The 19,432-nt window shown below is 42.7% G+C and overlaps 1 long non-coding RNA gene across 1 annotated transcript; it reads left to right on the plus strand.

Annotated features, from left to right (window-relative positions):
• The first annotated feature begins 6,409 nt into the window (after nt 1-6,409).
• LOC116411780 lies at nt 6,410-7,514 on the plus strand. The gene is made up of 3 exons (XR_004223343.1): nt 6,410-6,428; nt 6,652-6,717; nt 6,908-7,514. It is a non-coding gene; the product is annotated as an uncharacterized LOC116411780 (long non-coding RNA).
• The last annotated feature ends 11,918 nt before the right edge of the window (nt 7,515-19,432 follow it).

The following is a 19,432-nucleotide window of genomic DNA, read 5'->3' on the forward strand; positions in this document are numbered from 1 at the left end:
GGGAGCACCGGCCTAGGAAAACACGTAGTGATCTATTGTACATTGGTATATGTTACTTTTGCAAATATAAATAAGTGCAATTCTCAGTGTATGCTCCTCACTTCAGATACCTCGTGTCCCAGGTCAAATAAAATTCAATAAATAACTCCAAAGTGCCCTCTTCTGCTTTAGACTTAGCGATGAGGTCTTATGAGGAAAAGAAGAAAAAAGAAAAAAAAAAATATAGTGTAATATTATTACTTCACAATACACTCACAAACAGAGTATAGGATGCGCATGTCAGGAGTGCATCCTATACTCTGTTTGTGAGTGTATTGGGAAGTTTTATTTATATTAAAGTATTTAAGTTTTTACACATATGGCGTATGCATTTATCCCACAGTAAGTGCACAGAAGGCAAAGGGAAACAGAAAGGTTGTGGAATTAACCTAAAGTTGCTAAAGTTGGAAATTTACCTATGTGAAGTGGTTCCTAATACTGCCTGAAATTAAGAGGTGGGAAAGCAGAGAGTCGTGAGCTACAAGCGAACCAATTGGATGCCATATAAACCCAAGGGGGTCTGTAAGTAGATTGGCAATCGGAAAGGGATATCACAACTGGGCACAAAAGGGTGATATAAGTAAAAGTCATCACTGGTGTTAAAAAGCACATGAGAGTGCACATTGTGAAGTAATAACAGTATTACACTATATATATATTTTTTGTTTCTTCTTCTTTTCCTCATAAGACCTCATCGCTAAGTCTAAAGCAGAAGAGGGCACTTTGTTATTTATTGAAATATGTTACTTTTGGTCATGTTTTTTTCTAAAGTAAATCTAGACAGGTGACTTTTTTTTCACACAATTGGGAAGCCATTCAGTATACAGGTTTATCAACTGCAGGTCATTGAAAGCAAAAATATTGATTGGTTGCATGGGTAACTGCCCAGGGGCAAATTTGCCCAGTGTGTATAAATAAGCCCCTAGTGTCAGCTGTGTCTTAGTAAGTCATTCGTATACTCTAACTAAAGTGCAGTTTACTAGAAGGGAGAGCCAGTTTGTTAGGTACCCCTAGTAAATATAATCGGTAACCTTGAACCCTGAGTTGGTGCTCTTATCCCTAAACGATACACAGGTTTCAGGTACTTCCTATTGGAGCACCGGCACCTTTACTGTATTTCCCAGTAATTCAATGCAGCAGTCCAGGACCAGGACAGGCAGTGTATAGTAACTACTAACATTTTACTATAGTGTGTATGTGCCAGTCCCAGAGCGCCCTCATGCCCCTTATCCATCCCCAGACTTGCACAGCAGTAAATGCATGGCAGGAGGTTAGGGCAAGGATTTCGGGCAGGGCTGACTTGCACCCACTGACATTGCACTCTACTCTCTACACTGGGTGCAACAAAAAGCAGGTGGCCCTTTGCTACATTGTTTAATGATCTCTTAAAAGAGTTCCATTTCATACCATCTCCTACTGAAGCGCAGAAGCTGCCATATGGCTTTTTGCTTGTGAGTGGTGTGCCACTCCTCATCCAGTCAGCCGGACCTCTCTTTGGGTGCCATTGGTGCTGTGGGTGTCTGCAGCAAACCTTTTAGTGGGACAGAGCAATTTATCAACTTTATTATCTATAACAGAAAAAACAGAAGTGTTTAAGCTTAAAAAAGTGGTTGTTTTTCTCTTTAGTTCTCAATGATTTCCACGTGGCTGAGACTCCTGGATTTTCCCACAAAAATTAAGGTAATCATTGCCATAGCTGTCTGAGGGTCTCAATATCCTTGGCCATTCATTATATTGGGCAATCTGGGATTAGAAATCCTTAAGGCTTATATTTAGCATATAGCCCGACCAGTTGCATTGACTCCATTAAACCTTAAATATCTGGGCAACCTACAGAGCCCCAGGTCCAACTCAGTAAATATGCCCAGGTGACTGTTGCAATATGTGTGTGTACTTCAAGAACATCTGCAGGCCTGCAGGGGATGCTGGGAGTTGTATTATGCACAATGGCTGGATGATTACAGGGGTTAGAGGGCACCATAGTTGTGCAGGAGTTTTTGTCAGCAAGTGAATCACAGGGGTTTAGGGAGTTGTTTAACATCTAAAGAGCCCAATGGAGTGCGGAGTGATGTTGTTCCACAACAGCTGAAGTAGGAAACATTGGCTTTTGGGCATGGAACCGCTATTGCAACTTCTGTCCAGAGAGGCCTCCCTCTGCTCTGTCTGCCATCTCTTGGTGTGAGCAGGAAGTGCTCTCCCATTGGCTGCGTGCAGCTTTCTCCCATTAGCTAAAGGAACAGGAAGTTTTGCCAGTGGTGGTTGGAGAAGCTCTCCCATTGGCTAAACTTAGATGACTCTCCCATTGGCTAAACTTAAATGACTCTCCAATTGGCTAAACTTAGATGACTCTCCCATTGGCTGCAGGATGCTTTCCCCACTGGCTAAAATTTACAGAATGATTTCTCCCACAGAAAGTCAGCAGAAATCCCACCATGCTGAGCTGTGTGAGGCAGAGATGGGTGGGTGTCTGGGCTCATATTTGTAAAGTCAAGCTGTTTCATTTACACCAAAAAAGGTATTTTTAAGGTTGCAGTATGTTAATTAACACTGCCCTTTGGCATTTATTCCATGTATAAATGCTTGGATGTGCCTATGTATAAACCTGCAGCTACAGAGTTACCCCAGCATTTACTCCATTTTGCATCTCTTTGTAATTGGTGGGGGAACAAAGCCTTCCTGGCTATGTTATCTTTCCTCCCTATTAATGACAGTGACATAGAGGGTAACTGTTGGCAGCCAGGCAGGCAGAATACCTACATGGTGGCGCTTCTGCTGTACATGTATATGTGCTTTTAATCTTTAGACAGCACCTTACTGTAGTTAGTCTGTTTAATAGAAAAATAAATCATCACCACAACCATAAATATAAATATACATTGGTTTATTTCTCTTTACTGTAACTCTAATATCCCCGTGATTCAAACAGGGATATCCAATGGTGTCTACACTTTCATGTTTCTGCTCAGGGAGAAAGATGGAAATGTTCAGCCCAGGTGGGAGAGCTCATCGCTGGAGACCTTCTATCTACAGGCAGATCCATTACAGAGTTTTATTGTACCTACTGTGGGTCCCGTCGTTGGCAAGCGCGCCCTAGAGATAATCCTGCGGCCAATGGAGAACTCAAGGAGGCAGCTGGAATCACTAAATATGGCGCTTCCTCAGCAGTTGGTGCCAATGTGTCAGGAAAGGTAATGTTTGTATGGGATTATGGGATATTACATTAGGGCTGGCATAATGTCTTATATTGGCAGCAAGACCATAGATTCCTCATCTATTGCCATTGTTATGCACTTTTCTTTCTGAATCTTATTTATAGAAAAAAAAGCTCAATTTGAAAGTTATTAAAGTCTTAGCTGCCATTATGCCCCCAACAGCCACTGTGACACATGCCCAGATTTCACATTTTCATTACTACAATCAAAGGTGAGTGCATCATATACACATGGGGGAAGGGGGGGCATTGAGAAAAATATTGGCATACATCACGATGTGTTACACATGTAGCACCCAGGGCATTAGATATTGTTATTCCCATTTCTCTCTGTAAGTCGCACTGCATTTAAAAGTGTCTGGTTTGAAGGATATTAAGCTAAAAGTCTCAGAGCTGCTATTTTACAGCCACCAACTGTCACTGTGACACTGCCATAAGCCTCATGTGTGACTGAACCATTGTTATGCCCTTAAGTTTAAACTTTTTAACTGTCATTTGGTTGCTAGAGTGTCCGTTAATTAACGGTTTTTCTCACTTTCATTTCTGGGATCAGAGGTAAGTGGAGCACGCCACAGGCTGGGGGAGACATTTTAGGAAAATAATTACATAAATGCAGAAAATCGCTATTTAATTGCATCACTAGGTAGCGCCTGGGATATTAGCCTTGGGTTTGCATATATTGTATCATTTTCATAGATATAAAACATGATTTTGGGAGAGTTGGGGAAGGAGCAGGGGAGCAGGGAGACTATAAAGTAACATTTGGATTTCAGATTCCTATTTTAATGTTAATATTCACATAGTTCTGTATTTGCTTGTGATTTTTTTTAATAATGTGCAAGTTTGGAAATTATTATGGTCACAGTATGAAATCTCATAGTTTCCCATCCAGTAACAGTCACTCTGACAGGGTTTGGGATGACAGTTGGCCACTTGGTGTTCAGGTTTTGCCTCCAATGCTCTTAATATTCATATTTCTCTCTCTGTATCTCACTTTGTACATAAAACTGCCTTCTTTAAAAGTTTTTAAGGGAAAAGTGGCAGAGCTGCCATTTTCCAGCCACTAATGATCCCCCTGATGCTTTGTGAGGCTGTTGACAGGTGCTTGTTCCAACTCCCAGCATTCCCTATTAGACCTTCAGTCTGTAGTCCTCTAACTATCACTGACCTACAAGTCCCATCATCCCTTTTAGACCTGCAGCCTGGCCCTTGCTTTCTGGTTGCTAGGGTCCCTTTCATCTTAGCAGCATTTCTATGTGGGATGATCTTGCCATTGCAATATGGGATTGGCTGAAACCAATACAGGTATATTAATCTTTACTATGGAGGTGAGTGGAGCATACAGACACTCATACAGGGGATACATTAATGTGCTCCATCATTCCCAAACCAACTACTGTTCTCTTTCATGAAATCCAAAACAAGTACCTGTAATCCTCTCCCTTCTTTTATATGGGATCCCCTCTGCTCTGAGAGCTGCCATTATTGCTATTTCCCTTCTGTGCAGATTGATAACCCCCCCTGCTTATGTATTGGTACACCCTGTTAAACAGTCAAAATGTCAGTATCCTATGCTAGTAATGATATCACCACCTGGACTGGTGCAAGTGATGGGGGGTGATGATGTCTAGTAACATCTGAGAGCTTTATGTTATGTAGCCAGCCATGATCTCCCACAGGGGAGCTCCACCAATTACTGTTGGCATATACTGGTACCCAAAGGTGCATACTGGGGGTTGCTAATAAGAAATGCCTTCCCTGCTTCAACTGTGTCCATTCTCATGGGAAACCCCAAAAGCTACAGTAATGTAAAGCCCAGGAGATTTAAATGGATGAATTATCTGAACCCTATAACAGACTGTTAGATTTAGATGGGACAGATCAGCATGCCCCCTCTCTATCCAGCATCAGTTTATAGGCACAGCTATTAGTTTCCTAGGAATTCTGCTCTGCCTGGAGCTTTGTCCATAGTTATTTGGCACAGAACTACAGCTCCCAGCATGCCCTGATAGCCTTTGCAGCTGCCTTCTGAACTAAGAAACGCAAGCAGGGGGTCGGTACAACATGGCATAGATTTTTCAGCAGGGACTGGGCAGTATGTTCTAATAGAAGGAAGGAAGGATGGTGCCAAATACGGGGAAATGCTGCAACCTGTTCACCCTAATTTATACGGGAACTTCACCTTTAATGTCGTTATTGCTGCAAAAGCCGCAGCATGATTTTTCATTACCTGAGATAACGTCACATTACACAGAAATCAGATTTCAGAAATTTGAATGAAAATATCACAGAGAATAAATATCAGTTTTGGGTTTTTGATTTTTTTTATAAAATGGGTGGATTGGTCAGGGGGAATACTGTGAATATAATGCAGTGTATCCTGATCTGTATAGCAGAGAGGGCCGGACCATGGAACTTACAATCTCTTCTTCATTTCTGTTTCCAAATAAAGTGAAATTCTGTGCGAGAAAGCGATTTCAAGCGTCTTCAAGGCGATTTTCTTGTGATAATCAGCGACTTTTCAATTTTTTCAGCTTCTCTTTGGAAAAACCATCTTCCATTGACATCAGCTGATATTTCTTTTTTTCTTAACCCAACTGCTCTTTTAAGAGCAAAACCACTAGGGCGCAATGCCATTCTGCGCCCCCCGGAGGAAGGTAAGGCTCCTGCTATGGATTTCATTTGACTCAAGGGTTTTGGTGTAAAGTATAGAATGTTAACCCATTCAGTGACACACAGAGCAGGGTTCTGCCCATATGGGGCTCTTTAATGAGCCTGAATAAATATCTACTTCTATATGGGGCCAATTTATCCCAGAATCAGACACTTTATTCAGACAGTTCCTTCCTATCCAGGGGTGAGACCCTGTGACTGCTGGGGGCCAAGGGGGTGTATTGGGCATGGGGGGTGGGAAGTCTCATTCCCAAGGTTTAGAGGGCCCTAAAGTGACTTTGCTATGGGGCCCAGTAACTTCTAATTACACCACCCATCTGTTACTTACTGAGTATCCTATCTCTTACTGAGTAAGGGCAAGGGGGAAGGGCATGTTCCACACGGGGTAGTACCATTTTGTTACTCAGCAAGTATTGGGCTGAATAATGTCCCTTTAAACTAACAGAATCTTTTAATTTTCCCTCAGCGGACGGCTGAATCCGGATGCCTCTCCGAAATTTATAAGGTGAGTAGAAAGCCTCTGTAGGGGCTGCTAGACTTGAACATGGAATTTGGGTGTTGGTTTGGTGATGCCCCCCCCACCTTCCAATTGCTTCGGTCTTTCAAATGTTTTTTCATGCCCCTCCTTCCCAAAAGTTCCTCCCCTTCCTGTCTGCCCCCATTGTAGGTAATACATATTTAGTTATCTATAAAATCCTCTGTTAATTCTATTTATCTATTTTTCCCAGCCTCCTGATGGTCGGCTGACCAAGGAGACGCAAATCGGAGAGGGCGGCACTGGAGCCGTGTTCATGGTAAGGGACCAACCAAATTCCTAGAGAGCAGGGGGAGCTGAAAGCAAGTTTAAAGTGCTATCACTATCCCTGCTATGCACATTTTCCATTTCGTAATAACTCAATATTTCTGTCAGTTTGTTCCCAATATGAGTCTTTATATTTCCAGCTATTACTGAATGTCAGTTGAACCTTTCTGTGTGTGTTACAGGGCCATCACCATCGCAGAGGTAAGGTAGCCGTCAAGATGGCCAACATCACTTGGGTAAGGTTTCTTTATAGTTCCTTTCTCCATATCATCCCTATTGTGTGGCTGCCTATGTGAGCTAAAGGGTTTCTATTATTCCTCTCCAGGATGAGGAGTCAGTCTGCCGAGAGGTAAACTTTCTCCTGAAGTTCAGCAGGCACAGGAACATCGCCTCTTACTATGGAGCTTATTACCACCCTGCTCCAAACAAGGAGTCATCGGAGTATCTGGAAGTAAGAAATTGTTTGTTGCATCACATTCATCCCTTATGTGCCAAAGAGACCTCCATTGGAGGCGATAAAATACATACATGGCCTGAAATCATTCTTTCCTATTGCAGCTTGTCCTTGAGTACTGCAGCGGCGGCTCCCTGTACGACTTGATCAACAGCAGCAAAGGCCAATCCCTGAAGGAGACCTGGATTGGCTTTGTCTGCAGGGAGGTATTGAAGGTAAACTTGGATTAACCCCATGTGTCTTTGTTGGGAATAATTAGCTAAATGTCTGTTATATTCTTATAACCTACATCTCAATCTCCCCAGGCTCTCAACCACGTTCACCACCATCGGGCCGTTCACAGGGACATCAAGAGCCCCAACGTGATGCTCACCAAGAAGGGTAACATCAAACTCAGTGAGTAAAATTTATAGTTGTAAGATGAATGGATGGGGGGACGCTGTAAATATAAAGTACAGAGGGTATCATGATACTGGGTGAAAGTGAATTTTCCATTTATATGTATTATCTGTCATTTCAGTCGATTTTGGACACTGCTGGGACCTGGACCCACAGACAGGGAAGTGCAACGAGGGTGATGGGACTGCGCACTGGATGGCACCCGAGACCTTTAGGAGGAACGACAGGAAACCGGAATACGACACCAAAGTATGTTGTAGAAGCAGTAGCAGGACCCAATGGCTTTTATGTCTCTGCACAAATGGGTGCTCTATTCAGTAAAGGCCAGTTAAACATGGGGCCATTTCTTCTATCAGTACTAAGCGGCTGAGTTCTAATTGGTTCTGTGTTTTCTATTCATTGTATGCAAGCACGTTAGAACCCCCGGTAATACGTAACTGACTCACCCGCTAACCCAATTCTATCCTAATGCTCTTTGGTGTCTTCTTTTCCAGTGTGACATCTGGTCCCTGGGAATCACTGCCATCGAAATGGCCGAGGGAAAAACACGTAAGTGAATCACAACAATTGTGGGTCTCTGTACATTGTAACCAAGGATATAGCTTCATGTTTGAAGGGACTGATATATATATATATGTTTTTAACTTTTAGCATACGCCGATCAGGAACTAGTGTCGGACCTGATCATCAACAACGACTCTCCACGACTCAAATCAAGAACCTGGTGAGTCCTTCCCAGCTCATGTCACTGTGCGATGCTGATACTGCAACTCTGTGTGTCTCTCTCACTTCTCCATAAATAGATCAGAACTAGATAGATAGACAGATAGATAGATACATAGACAGACAAAGATAGATGATAGATAGATAGATAGATGATATACTTCACATCAGGAACCCCATTGGGTTCACTGTATTTCTTTACTCACCATCCCCCCAAATCTTTGGGACAATGATTAGATTTTCACTAATATTGTATATTAATATTGTACATAAGGCCAGAACCCTAGTGACCCCCCTCTATTACTGCAATCCCCATTCCCCCCAAACCTTGGGTACCAACTGGCAACACAGCTCATAGCTGAACTGAATTAAACAGGGTTCATCAAACAAAGCAATACCCTGTATATGTAGCTAAACACAATATATCAAAGATATTCCACTTAGTAATGAAGATGCTTCAGCCCTTATCTCTCTCCTTGGAATCTTATATATCATCTGTTTTGCACTAGACAGAGCTAAAAGCCCTTAATTTTTTCCAGGTCACAATATTTTGTGTCCTTTTTGAAGTCGTGCCTTGAGAAGGATCCTTCCCAGAGATGGAGTGCGAAAGAACTACTGCAGCACCCGTTCATTGCTGAACTGCCCCCTGTGAAGACCATCAGGGCTGAAATTGAGGAACACCTTCGGGCTGTGCAGAACCGGCCGGCCGAACAAGGTGAGGGAATCCGTTATATGTATAGAATTGGGGTCTGTAGCTGTTCAGTTTTGGGTTTTTCTTTACTGTGATTTTATTTATCTATACAGGATTGAGAGTAGCTCGCTGGGCCAGGAAACATCTCCAGCGGGCCAGGGAACATCTACACGGGGCCAGGGAACATCTACGTGGGACCATGGAACATCTCTGGCTTCACTGGGCCATGGAACATCTAGGGCAAGCCAGGAAACATTTACGCGGGGCCATGGAACATCTACGGCCTCGCTGGGCCATGGAACATCTACGGCCTCGCTGGGCCATGGAACATCTACGGCGAGCCTGTGACTTCTGCGCAACTGAAACATCGGCAGAACAGAAGGAGGCTCAGCAAATGGCCCTGGAGGGTTTTGCCTGAGTGTCATCCTGTGGCCAATAACATCAAGTGCCCAGGGTGAGTCTCCTGATTAACATCCAAGGAGTAAATGTAAGCACTATGTTTTTGCCAGGTCAGCACATCTGCAGCTCCCTCACATGTAGCTACCGCAGGTCCAACAGTAGTGTCTCCTTTTAAAAATGACTGCAACTCCACCAGCAGTCTCTGAATTTAACATCTATATTTCAAATTACCAACAGTGGTGTCCACTTTTGAGTTTTGCAGCTCCACAAGTTGGATTCTTACTTTTAACACCTCCAACAGTGGCACCTAGTTCTTTTTATTCACCTTTGGCTCCACCACCAGCCTCTATTTCTCATTCTGCTGCACCTCATGCTAATGCGCCCCTAGTATTTACAGCACCATCAGCATTACATATATCACCTACCACAGCTCAAACAGGGTTTTATTTCAGAAATCCACCATCATTGTCTGTTTTACTAACAGCAGCTCCATCATCGTCATTAGCTAATTTTCAGATTATTGCAGCTCCACCAGTGGTATCTTGCCTTCAACAGCTGCATATCAGACAACACAGTTTAAAAGTAATATCTTTTCCCCCAATAGTTCCTTCTCTTCAAAACAGCTTTTGACACCTTCTCATTGACATTTTAACCACCTTACAGCACCCACCAAAATTGATGCCCCTTAAAATGATTATCTTTTCAACTGCCCAACACTGCTACAGTGCCCCCACAGGTGCCTCCTCTTCTCCACTTAGTATAAGTTGATCCAGGGACTTGTCCGATTGCCCTTTTGGGAGTCAGGAAGGAATTTTTACCCCCTCTGAGGCAAATTGGCTCCGGCTTCAGATGAGGGTTTTTCGCCTTCTTCTGGACCAACTAGTAAATAGGCCTTTCCAACTTAAATTACATGAGTCTTTTCCAACTTAAATTAAGATGCATGAATCCAAAATATACCAAAATAACATCTTTTTTATAAATAAATATTGAATACATTTTATGAATGTTTATTGGTGTTTTATTGGTGTTCCTGTATTCTTTTGGTCCCATAGTATTGCCAGGGAGCTTTAGAGATAACGCACACCTGTAGTGCAAGGGAAACAGTGGTGTAAATAAGGCTCCTGCAGACTCCGCAATGGGAGGCCCCCGAGCCCTGAAGGGCCCCCACTGCCACCAGGATCTGAGGGGCCCGTCACCTCTAAAATCACCTGGGGACGCCTGGAGGGAATGAGCCTGGGGTGGAGGGTGGGAGCGAGCAGGTGGGACTGGGAGGGAGGGAGCAACCAAGCGGGAGGAGGGACTGGGAGCAAATGAGCAGACGGGACTGGGTGGGAGGGAGCAAATGAGTGGGAGGAGGGACTGGAAAGGAGCGAGCCCACCAAGGGGATTGAAAGGGAAAGGATGGAAGAGAATGAGGTGGTGATTGGAAGAGAGTGAGATGATGGGAAGGGGGGTCCGAATAGGGAGGGGTCTAGGGGAGAAAGTGATTCATGCTCCATTGTTCTGGTGCAGTTAGAGGCAGCAGCAGTGAGAGACAGTCCTCTGTCCTGGTCCTGCACTACATAATAACCTGACTATCTGGCAATTTTGGGGCAGAGGTACTGTATGGTTAGGATCATTGTTATAAGAGAAGTTTAGCCAGTCCATATATGTTATAGTTACTTCAAAAAGAAAAAATCTATATTTAATATCGTCATTGCCATTGGCTAATATAAATGACAGGGGCATCGAAAGTTCCTCATAGGGGGGCCCCTGAAAGTTCCTCTGCAGGGGGGCCCCACAAACTCTAGTTACGCCACTAAAGGGAAGAAGGGTAAGTGAAAAAAGAAGGCGGAATCAATAGGCAGGGGTGGCAGAAATGGGTGAAAAGTGACACTAATAATGAAGAAATAAAAGCAGAGAATAAGTCATGTCTGGGCCCAGTGTTACTGATCTTGATTAAGGAAGGAGTTTTGGTCAGTGTCCGAGCCTTGAAGTGTTTAAATAATCACATAAAAAGGGAATATAGTGCCTATATAAACATGTCACTGGGGTCAGTACATTGTGAGACTGGGCTTAGGAAGTACAGAATTATTAATATGTCACTACCCTCAGTACATTTTGGGACCATCTGGGACATTACTGCAATGAGTACCCTTTGGGACTAAGCGAGACTCATATACGTTACTATCTATGGTACACATTGGGTCTGTAAAGAACTGATACATAAACATGTAAGTGTCATTATAACACTTTTGTCCTATATGAGAGCAGCTCATAAATATTAGGCTAATGGTGCACAGGGCACTTTGGCACCCATGGGAAATCGCCTCTCCTGCAGGCCACAGAGAACCTGAAAATTGCTTTCCATCCCTATGAACTGTGTAGTTGCACTAAATTGTGAAAGCCAGTTTTATACTATTATGTGGGTGTAAAGTGTTTTATATGCAGTCATTTGGACTACAAAGCACCCAGCCTGTCATCAGCCCTTAGGGAAAGCTCCAGGAGCCCTTGCCCAAAGGAAACTGTGCGTAATTTAATCTACATTTACTGATACCCCTTTGCTTTGTAATTTATATATTTTGCCCTAGTACCCTGCAGAGCACAGTGATACAGAGTCTTGTCCTGCTAAAGTGGGAGCTTCAAACGGTAGGACTGTTGGACCCTAAAGCAATGCAGCAGCCTTTGCCCCAATATGAGTCCATGCAGTTAATGATTATTCCAGGTTTTACTTGCCCTTTTATGAGAGGCAGGGTAGGAGGCAGAGCAAGAGTTAAGATTATTAAATTGCAGGGTAAGGCTGTATCAGCTTCATAGTTTTGTTTGGCCAAGGCCTTTTATTAAAGCTGATTAATAATTAAGTTGGGCGCATGGGGACCATAGATTTTTATTCAGCTCCCATATTATCAGACAACTGGGGCCCCTAGGTAAGGGGCCAAGCCAAAAAGTAGATTGAGACCCTTATTTAATAAAAATCCCTCACATACAGTTAGGGTTTCCCCCTCTCCTGCCTGGGAACTCAGGGTAGGGAGGCAGGGCGGGCCGCATTGTCACGGAGCAGGGCTATGATGCGACGATTGGCCAATTGCCACATCAGTCTTCAAGAATCCTGCCCAGTTTCCAAATTGGGAAAACCAGGCAGGCAGCTTTGACCCTACAGAAAACCCAGCTGTCCAGGTCAAAATCGGACAGGTGGCAGCCCTACATACTGTCATGCCCTAAGGGGCACGAAATAATGGGGCCCAGTAAGGTAAAGTTTTCTGCCCCTCTCCCCCCAACACAACAGAATCAGCATTGAATCAGAAAATATCACTATAGGATTACCACGTCACTGTAGGCTCTTTAAGCAGGTACCTACTCTAAGCTAAATTGCAATTAATTTTAGATTTTTTCTGCATTTGTAATGTGCAAATAAGAGCCATTTGGTTTAACCCCTTGGTCTAAAAAATACGCAGCCCTAATTAGGGCAATTGAAGAAGAGATTTGTTTTCCTGCTGGCATTCTGCACTGCATCTTAGATCTCTAAAGAAAGAGAAAAGAATGTACAGCTTTGCTCAGTGGTACGTAAAATCAAAAGGAATCAGATACCTGCAAAAACATTGTTGTAAGGGACTCTAATGGTTAATAAAATCACTGGCACCCAGGGGCCCTAATGGTTTTTAAGAACAAACAAAACACATTGGTGACCAGGATCCTAATGTTTAATAAAAAAATGTTTGGTGGCCAGGGTCTCTAACAGTTAATACTTTACCCAGTGAACCCTAATGGTTAAATAAACACACACCCTGGTGGCCAAGGCCCCCTAAAGGTTGAAACCTACATATTATTGGTGGTAAGGGGCCCCTAAAGGTTAAAAAATTGGGAGTTACTTCTTCCTCTTCCTCGGCAGCAACTTCCTTTGTGACATTCGGCTCTAACAATGATTTGCATCTTTCTGCACGGGGCAGGCCACAGGCAGTCTTGTAAGGTTGTGGCCCATATGTACTAACATCACATGTATGACGGGACAACCCAACTGGATTAGCTGCTGGCCACCAATGAATTTAAACACAGCAGGTGGGAGGGTGAACTAAACTGGCCAGTATTAGGTATAGGGGTCCCAGCTAATCTGTGGGAGTGCAGTACATCGGGGCCCTGCTTAAAACTAGAAATCCATCAGGCTTGGGATGACGGTCACCCTGTCCCCTCTGATTGCAGCCCTGCATGCCTTTGATCTGCCCAAGTATGCCCAAATTATACCCCTGATCCACCCAAACACCAACCAGCCCTGTCCCCTTCATGACCCAGTCTGTAACCCCCTGATGGTCTCCTGTCTGGATATAAAGCTCAGCGTGTGATGATGTTATTTGCATCTGTTTTTGTACTCAGTACTTGCATTAGTAAATGTGCCTTAGTGTATTGCTCCCTAATATTGCAGAATTATGCAGTAAAGCAGCTCAGTGTTTCAGAATATAACAGATCTCCTGTGATGCTAAGAAATATTTGCACAAAAGCCAACGCCATTACACAGTTTGAAAAAATCACTTTATTGTTGAAATACAATCAGATAATGCTGACATTCATGGCTGACTGGCCTATTGGGACACCAGGAAATCCAAGGGAGCCCTCTCATTGGTCAAGCCTATGTCTTAGAGTAGTCCATTTGCAAACCCTTCACCTAGGATGTACATGGCCACTGAGAGAGACCACTGCCTGCCTGCATCTCTATCCCTATAATTGTATAGAAAGGTTCAACCTTTATTTATATATCACCCACGCTGACCCATCACTGAGCTGATTTCTGGCTATTAGCTTAATTGGAAAGGATACAGCGGCATCCATAGGCATCGTCACTGCCAGTCAGCCCAAAGTTATAGTATGCCTAATCAGAATGCTCATTTAGGCTTTTGCCAGGGCATGGGTGTGCCCCTGTACCAACTGGGTCACTTGTCTCATAATTGGTCTGAATGCAGTCAGGCCAGTCTGTGGTCTGGGCCCTATGTGCCCATGATTTAGATGCAGCCGGGCAATAATGCACATAGAATAAAGAAGAAGTGGTAGGTAATGCAGAGCATTCAGGAATGAAGACAAAGTGATAATGAAGGAGAAGCAACTGGAAAGAAAAGTTAAGTAAGAAATACAAACATGAAAAAAGAAAAAGGTTTAAAAAAATAAAGGTGGGAGTAGAATCCACTGGATGCAAAGTTTGGCTAAAGTTTGTCATGGGACAAGGAGAAGGAAGAAGCTGAGTGGAGACAATATGCCGAATGGGCCCCCGAGAAAAGCTTTTATGGTTGGTCCTAGCAGCCAAGTCAGACACTGGTCATATTCCCATATACAATCAATAGGGTGCCATAGTCACGTGAGATGGGGAAGAAAGTGTAAGTGAAGTGGCATAAAAAAATACAAAAGTCCCCTGAACCAGCGAGCACTGGCGTTTAAAGGCCAAGTATTTACAGCTCTGTGAGTATCAAACACAGCAGTAAAACCACAGTCAGCGGTGCAGGAGAATCACTTCCTCTCAGTTCTTAATGGAGAAAAGTTTATTAATCAACCTTAGGTAACTGTGCTTTAAACATAATTAAATCAGTGCCATTAATTGGTTTGGCAGACATGTAGCACTATGCCGGCTCATTCTGACCCCAGCGCCTGTTTATTAGTTTGGATCAGACCCCATGCAGTCAGAGGTTGGAGCAGCAGGTCAGGCTAGAATGGCCCTTTGGCACCGGGGCCAAATGGGACTTTGATAAAATGACCAACTGCAAAGGAATGTGATGGAGCACTGATAGTTACTGGCTGTGCTCTGGATGAATTTATGCAGCCTCCATGTTTGCACTGCTAAGCTTTTCTACAGGATTACATGTAACCAGACATGTAATATATACAGCACTGGCAAACACAGAAAAAACAGGATTGGGTGAATGGCGTATCTTGCCTCGAAGCAGGGAATTTAGTTCTGACTTTATGTTAATACATTCAAGGTGCAGCTTGCTGGGTCTCCTGAGGGTGTCGCTGTAGAGTCAAATAAATAGCTAGGACATATCTGAGGAGTATTTCCACCATATAATCTTTGGGCAAACTGTATGAATGGGACTCATAACCCAGAGAGCCTTCCCTATGAATTACTGTGTAGGCCGATCTCCTGTGACACTGAAGTAGTGACATAAAGACAGCATCAGAATTATATAATATAATATAAAAAAAATGGTTAAGAATAGGCCATTTTTTAATATACAAAAACTTAATTGCCCTGTGTGTGTTTCTTTTAGGGTTTCACCGGATCCATAATATTTGAATACAGAAAACCTCCACTAGAGAATGGGGGTCTATTTAAGAACTGCTATAATTTGCTTTGAGTTTTTATCTACAGCTTTAATAGACTTCTGGTGCAGCTGGCCTATCACAGTCGAGCATGTAAAGATCTGCTTGTTTGTTGAGCCCCGTGCCAATGTTCATATCATAACAAGGGCCTTTGTAGATCTGATGCTCAATGGAATCTTCTAACCTGCCCCTTATCTGTTGGGCAGTGCCCACAGTATGTGAGGAAAATACTGTAATCTCAAAAGTGGAGCACTTTTTATGTAAGTGTAAATTACCCTTATTATCTATAATTAGCTGGGTTTAGGACTGCTGCCCACTACCCACTGCAGATTGTTCCTTGTGTCATTGCCATAAAGTAGATGTTGCTATTTGGTTACACTCTCCTATGAACATAGGCGGAGGGTGACTTTTTTGTTTGGGGAGGCTAAATATGGGCCATACATAGACTGACCTACAGCTGATGTGAGACTTAGTGGATTCGCTGCTGGCGTAAAAAATTAACCTCCCAACTACCTCTTGCCGTTCCCACTGACTCCCAGGGATACTGTGCAAAAGTGCGGGTGGGGGTGCTTTTTTTAACCCTAAAATGCTTAGCATTCATACGTGCACTTCTGTTAGGGGTCCTCTATACATTTGTGTTTGTGTTCAGTTAGCTTCAAATGGTAGTTCACCTTTAAATTAACTTTTAATATGATGTAGACATTGATATTCTGAGACAAGTTGCAATAGGTCCTCTTTTATTTTTAATGGTTTTTCGGTCATCCCACGCACATCCCACGCACGTTATATACAGTAAGACGCAGTCTCTATATACAAAACCAGCACATTATATGCAGTGAGACGCAGTCTTTATATATAAAACCAGCACATTATATGCAGTGAGGGCGGGTAGGGGACATGGCTGACTGGGGCACCTGCAGGGCCCCTGGGGTGGGAGCCCCGGTGGGCCCTGCACCCCCCAGTCTGACCCTGCTCCACTGTAACTAACTAGAAATTAAAAAAAATGACAAAAGTAAAAGAAAAATAGAAAGTGCAAAAAACCATAACAAATATATAAAAGCACAATGAGCTTTGTCAGGGGGGAAAAGTTAACTTAACCTCCATCTGTTAGGGTAGGGGATATGGATATTATAGATATCAGGTGACAAAAAACAATTTAATTTCAGTTAGTGGGTCAGTCTTTAGAACATATATATAGTATAGTACTTGTGTATAGTACCTGTGGGATTAAAACTGCAGCAAAAGTTCAAAGTTGGTTCTTGGGTAAAGTTTACAGCCTGCAGATTCTTCTTTTTCTTGTCTTCAATTCTGCACTGCCTCCAGTTTGCAAAATCTCCCGATCCCTGTCTGCATCTGCGCCTTGATTGGTCAATTTTACTGCCTGTCAAGAAAGCTGTGCTCTGATTGGAGAATCCACAAGAAGAAAGATCCAATCTGCTGATTTCTGCAGAACCCGGAGAAGATTTGCAGGACAGTGCAGAAACAGAGCCAGGTTTTAAGGTGCCAAAGCAGGTTTGGGGAGGCTTAGCCTCCCCAAGCCTTATTGAAAATCCGCCTATGTTCTTGATAAAAGCTCTAGAAAGGAGCCATTATGATAACACTTCCTTTGTATTAATACATTCATATATTGCAACCTTCCAGATGTTAATTGTAGGAGATTTTTTGACACACTTTTAGACCCATTGGAATGCCCACTCAACACCCAGTAAACCTTAACCATGCTCCAGGTCCAGGTCTACCAGAATTGTTTGAGCAGTTCACTGTATTTTACTGTATTTTAAGGTCTTTTCAAAGCAACAGTGAAAATGAAATGATCCTTTTTCAGGTCACCCCTGGCCTTTATTCTTGGACACAGGAGCCATTTGCAACAAACCACACAGTAAATAGTATTAAAAAGGAACTGTTAAATAAGATTTGTTTCCCAAAAAACACAGAAGTAAAACATCATATTACATGGCATAAAAGAAAAACCATTGCAGCACATTTGTGAGATAAGGCTTTGCTTTCCAATTCCTTTTTACCCTTTCCGAATGCACTTTTTTAAGTTCTTTTTTATTTCTGATAAAAGAATGGACTCAGCAGCAGCCCGCGGGGCAGAAAGATGAATATGGAATTGCAGTATCAGCAGCCAGATTAGGCTGTCAGCCTCCAGAGCACTTCCCTGCAAGAGAACTGATAAGAGAGAAAAGGTGAATGAGAACACTTGTCACAGCAGATGGTGGACTCGATTTGAAGTAGCAAAAGGGAGAAATGAGGGGAAAGGAGATCCAGATAGCGATGTACAGTACAGCTTGGAAGGCCTTGTCCTTGACCCGTCTCACTATGTTTATGTTGTGTTACTTATATTTACCAAGGAGAAGTAAAGGATCCCTTACTTTTTTCATGTGAAACAATCACAGCACAATATCTTTCTACTTTTTAAAGTAAATGGTTAGCACACAATTTACTTTCTTAATCAAAATGCAAATACAGCCAATTAAGCCTGGCTTCGAATAGAGAATGCTTATTTTAATCAGACTTCTGCCATACAGAAGGAGTTCTGTGCTGTTTCTCATAGCCATCAGAGCTCTTATGCAAGCAGAATTTACCTTCTGGGTGTGGCCCTAGCTCTATTAGTCCTGACCATAATACATGAGCAATGCGCTTCACCAGTGTGCATGTACTACATTTGCATGTGCACCATTGCTCTCAGTGCCAGGCTGGCACAATTCACACTCTCTGTGACCCACAACAAAGGGGGAATATCACACCAGTGGAACCTGGTGGGTAAGTTCTGTATCTCATCAGGCATAGGGTTGCTAGCCACTTGGAGTGGCCCCCCTATGTGATAAGACATTGAAACAAGTTATATATTTTCTGAATTGACATTTAACAAGGGGAATTGAAGTTTTACATTTTCTAATTTTGTTTGAGGAGGATAAAGGTTCCATATGTAAGGTCACATATTTCATTGAGAAAAGTATTTTTTTACTTTATAACTTTGCAGCAAGGGTTGTCACCTTTTCTGGATAAAAATAAACAAAGACAAGAGATTCTCTTACCTCACCCATTATCAATATACTGTATTAAGGACATCCTGTGCTTTAAGCTACCAAATGTGCCCTCCCCTTTAAACAAAACAGGGATTGTTTGTCCATATATTCAATATATTCAAGCTGGCCAAATACATCATCCTCAGTCCTTAAGAATTATATATTAGTTATTAAGAATTATATTACTTCCTTATACATTTTACACAGGGATTTAGTTTTACCTGCAACTTGCTTATAAGGTTAAAACTCCCAAATGGGTGCCCTTTTTATTGACCACCTGAAAAACCTGACTACATCCTGCACCAAGGATCACTCACATATGCAAACAGCTCGCATACCAGGGCACAATTAGAAGGTCTGCCATCTGTATATGTTCTTTCTTTTTTACTTGAAATTTTTATTGATTTTTTACAGAATATAAATTAAGAAACTTTATCATCTGCATTAAAATCACTGAATACAGACTGTAGAAAAGAAGAGAGTTGAGGAAAGGAAGAGAAATCATGAAAGAGAGTAAGGTAAGTAGGATAGAGATTAGAAGTGGAGTGGATAATACTTGTGATGTCTTCGGCTACTAACTTCTTTTGCTACTACAGTCTATGTATAAAAGTTTGCAAACAGGAGGATATGTGTTTGTTTTCCAATCCTGCCATATCTGGTGAGTAATCTTCATTTTAGGTGAAGATGACGACTTTGTGAGCGCCAGTGTAGACTCTGTTAGATTGCTAAG

The sequence above is a fragment of the Xenopus tropicalis genome, chromosome 6, assembly GCF_000004195.4.
Source record: "Xenopus tropicalis strain Nigerian chromosome 6, UCB_Xtro_10.0, whole genome shotgun sequence".
Lineage (NCBI taxonomy): Eukaryota > Metazoa > Chordata > Amphibia > Anura > Pipidae > Xenopus > Xenopus tropicalis.